Genomic DNA, 4,765 nt, shown 5'->3' on the forward strand with positions numbered 1-4,765 from the left:
AAAAAAAAAAAAAAAAAAAAAAGTGGTACATTTACACAATGTAATATTATTCTGCTGTTAAAAGAAATCAAGAAATTTACAAATAAATGGATAGAATTAGAAAACAACACCCCACATGAGGTAACACAGTTCACAAAGAAGTCAAGAAGTCAAGCTGGTACCTAACTAGAGCCTTCCCTCCTACTGAATAGTGCCCATAGTACAGAAAGATACTCTACACACTACCAGAGGAGAAAGGTAAACACCAACCCCACTACAAACCCTCTACTCTACAACGGTGGCACAGATGTTGAGTGAGTAACAACCACTATCTGGTCACAACAGAGCACATTCCTGACACTGCTCAGGTACCAAGAATATAAGACAAGTAGGCCATGAATGTAAACCAAATGGGGCAAATCAAATACTATTGCTCTACTAAAGGAACATAGCAATAAAATTTAAGCAAAGGGAGTTAACAATGCTTTTATTTTGTGTTCAAGGTTCTTAGAAATTTGCCAGAATCACTTCTATTTTTGCTACAGAAGGAAAGAGATCCAATGGACTGTGAGTCTTAACATCACCAAAACAAAGACAGGTCATTCGCACATCTTAGAAGAAATCAACACTCGCTCTTGCATCAAATACACAACAACGCAGCTTAAAATCATCAGATTTCATCTGAAAAATGTTTTCCTTTCACTTCCGCACCAGCTGTCATCCATGGCTTGAGACTTCACAGTGCTTTCGTGTGACGTCTGTGGATGTTCGAGCATTGTTGTGAGGGCATCTGAAACAACATTGCAGGAGCTTCAATATATGTAGCAAAACACTGAGTTCTTACATGTATTATCACCAGAAAAAAATCTTTATCCTTTTTAAAATATATATTATACGGATCTGAAACTGGAGATGAGTGGGGCCCTAGGTTCAATCCTTATCACTACAAAACTATTGTGTGTGCATGTGTGTGTGTGGTGTGTAAACAGAAACTCAAAAATCCATGAAGTCTTTTTTAACTCATTTTTCAACTTTTCCTTTTCCTACCAGTTCAGGGGACCTATGAGCTGCCTAAAATGGTCCCATATCTGGTGCTGTAGTCATTTGCTTATATGACATCACAGAGGCATGACTGTCATACATGTCTTTAGCATCTTAGTTCAGTTCTCAGGACACAGCCTGACTGCTTGTGTGTTACGAGCACAGAGACTCTAAAAGGTTCTCATTTCTAAAATGTATTCTTTCCAGTCACCGGGTGAAGTTTGTGAACATTTTCACAATGACTCAGAAGTGAAGGCTTTCTTCGGGGAGGAGCAGGTCGTAACCGACACAGCCTACAGCACAAATCTAAGCTCCCCCTTGGGTGTCGAAAACAGCCTCCAAAGCAAGATAGCAACAGATAGCCCAGACACACCAGAGATCAGAAACTGACTCCCCGCCCCTTCTACTGGACACAATGAGCAGACTTTCTTATTTCTCATCTCTCTGTCTATCCCTCCATTCAGTTGTCCACCTGTGATAGATTAGATCCACTTGGGCCTCCATTCCCATCACATCCTTTACCCAAGCTTTTGCCATGTCACAGGGAAGTATCCTCTATCCTAGTCTTTCTTGGGTTCTGGCCACATGACTTCAGTCAATAAGATATTAACTAACATGACAAAGGGGAGGCAAGAAAAGTTACTTGTATGTTTCTATTTAGCACTTGTGGCCTCTAGCATTAGCTTGGGCAATCCTGCAGAGAAACAGGGACAGAAGAGGCACAGGAAGCCACCTTCACTGACTTAGCCACATTGAATTTGCATCACCCAGTAAAGAGTCAACTTGTTACAAACGCAATCAGGCCCATCTAAGCCCCTCAAACATAGATGCAGCTGGAAGCAAGCACACTCATAAGACACCAATAAGAACAGATGTCAAGTTTGAATTAGAATTACAACCAGCATAAACAATATTAAGTAAAAAACATATGCTAGCATTTTAATAATTATTCTATCCTAAGGAATCTAAGTCTTGTAATAGAGATGGCTTGGCTAAGTCATATAAGGAAAGTAACTACAACTATCTAGTCTTCAACTCTATCGAAAACCTGAGAAGGGAGCTAATATTACTTGAGTAAGCAAGGAGTGCTATCAAGCAACTTCCAAAATGTGCAGTAAATGACAGAGACAACCAGCTACCTGGGCAATCGCCCAAAGTCTCATTTGTAATGTTGGAGCAACCAACTGTGGCTAAGGCCTAGAGTAACTGACAGACCATTTTCAGAGGCAGGAAAATTTTTTTTTAATTTATTTATTTATTATGTATACAATATTCTGTCTGTGTGTCTGCCTGCAGGCCAGAAGAGGGCACCAGACCCCATTACAGATGGTTGTGAGCCACCATGTGGTTGCTGGGAATTGAACTCAGGACCTCTGGAAGAGCAGGCGGTGCTCTTAACCACTGAGCCGTCTCTCCAGCCCCAGGAAAATTTTTAAAACCATCTTACCCTGTCTTGGCAAGATTTGGCAGTCTTCTTATATCCTGCTTGTCCACTCCAGACACGGTGCATTTTGTCAGTGGTCAAGGCATGGGTAGTTCCTTGCCAAAAGGCAAGTTTTTCCAAGAAGAAAACAAGCTCCAAATGGAGTGTCTTCAGCGCTCAACATTCCCTCAGGAATGGATTGGTGCTTCCAGGAGCAATTGTGTCTCACATCAACAGAACCCTAAGTTTTTTTAAATGCCATATTCTACAGTTCTTTGAAGTGGTTGAAGAATACAATCTTTATATATCTAAAGAACCTGAGTAGTCTAACTATCATTATGACAAACATTGATGACTATTGACCTATAATTCTTTTTTTTTATGTCACATATTTATTTACAATTTTATTTAGTAATAAGAGTTCAAGAGTTTAATCCAATTTTCAGATCAATCTCCTAAACAATCTTCATTCTGGTGCCTCACTATGAAGAAAGGAGCAGCAAATCCATATCCAAAGTACACAGTCATCATCACCAGTAACCGCCACTTGTTTTCCAACAAAAAATGGCAAATTCTTTCCTGGGCCCTACTCATAGTGGCTGCAACGGACCACGGAGGTGGTGAACCTCCGGACACTTTGGCCCAACATGGTGTGGCGGGAAGCTCAACGAGGGGCGCAGAGATAATGGCTGCACCACCACAATCCTCTTCCTTCACGACCTTCTTGACCTATAATTCTTAATACCTGTATAACTTAAAGACTAAGACTTCATATTAGAATATTAAGCATTTTAAACAACTGTGCAGCAAATGAGGACAAAGACCTCAAAATATTAACAATGCATAATTATCTTGATCAGAGATAGAAATGTATAATGCAGATTAGTACTTCCGGTTTGGCTCTGGCCACCCTCAACTCCTCTCCTTCCCCCCCCACCTCCTCATCTCCATTCCCCTCCTCGGAATGCGAAGCCATCGCTTTAAGGGTGGTTGTGAGAATCACTCAGCATCTCAGGGAGGGGACCGTGCCCGCCCCCTTGGAACCTCAGAGTGCCGCCCATAGCCCATACAGACAGCCAAGCAGCGGGGACTGGCCTGCAACTCCAAGAGCAGATCGCCCCACTACAATCAAATCAAAGAGGTAGGCCTTTTGTTGGCGAAGTCCCTGGCAAACGGGGAGCAGGGTCCTGTTCCTGAAGACCCTACTGAGTGGTGAGAGAGATCTTGGCCCACGACAGGAGCCAGGAAACAGAGCGGGGGCATTTTGTAAGCCTCTGGCCAGCAGGGAAACCTGATCCTGTTTTAAAAGACCCATTAGATAGCATCGATAGGAGGAGATGGGCAGGCACCAAGGCAAGAATTCACCCAACAATCTGAAAAACAACATGAAAACACCAGAACCCAATGACCTTACAACAGAAGGACTTGAACACCCTAACACAGAAGAAGAGAAAAACATGGACTTTATGAAAGCAATAGAGTCCCTTAAACAACATGTAAAAAATGCCCTTATAGAAATGGATGAGAAGTATAACAAAAAGTTTGAAGAAACGAGTAAATACATACATGATACCCTGGGAAACCAAGAAAAAATGATCAAACAGGTAATGGAAACAGTTCAAGAATTGAAAACTGAAATGGAATCAAGGAAGAAAACACAAACTGAGGACCAGCTGGATATGGAAAGTCTAGGTCAATGAGCCGAGTCTACAGAAACAAGCATAATCAATAGAATACAAGAGATAGAAGAAAGACTCTCAGATTCTGAGGACACCATAGAGAAAATAAACGCACTGAGCAAAGAAAACAGCAAAGCCAACAAATTCTCATCACAAAACATTCAAGAAATATGGGACACAATAAAAAGACCAAACCTAAGAATAATAGGGATAGAAGAAGGAGAAGAGGCACAGCTCAAAGGCCCAGAAAATATTTTTAACAAAATTATGGAAGAAAACTTTCCCAACATAAACAAAGATATTCCTTTGAATATTCAAGAAGCATACAGAACACCAAACAGACTGGATCAAAGAAAAACATCCCCTCGCCATATAATAATCAAAACACAAAATATACAGGTTAAAGAAAGAATATTAAGAGCTGCAAAGGAAAAAGGGCAAATAACTTGTAAAGGTAAACCGATCAGACTTACACCTGACTTCTCTATGGAAACCATGAAAGCCAGAAGGTCCTGGACAGAGGTACTGCAGAAACTAAGAGACCATGGATGCAAACCCAAACTACTATACCCAGCCAAGCTATTGTTCACTATCAATGGAGAAAACAGGAATTCCAGGACAAGAACAAATTTAAACAATACAT

General features: G+C 41.0%; 1 pseudogene; it reads right to left on the bottom strand.

Annotated features, from left to right (window-relative positions):
* Positions 1-2,890: 2,890 nt before the first annotated feature.
* LOC130884384 (cytochrome c oxidase subunit 7C, mitochondrial-like) lies at positions 2,891-3,117 on the bottom strand (annotated as a pseudogene).
* Positions 3,118-4,765: the final 1,648 nt, after the last annotated feature.

This window comes from Chionomys nivalis, chromosome 11 (genome assembly GCF_950005125.1).
Source record: "Chionomys nivalis chromosome 11, mChiNiv1.1, whole genome shotgun sequence".
Taxonomy (NCBI): Eukaryota; Metazoa; Chordata; class Mammalia; order Rodentia; family Cricetidae; genus Chionomys; species Chionomys nivalis.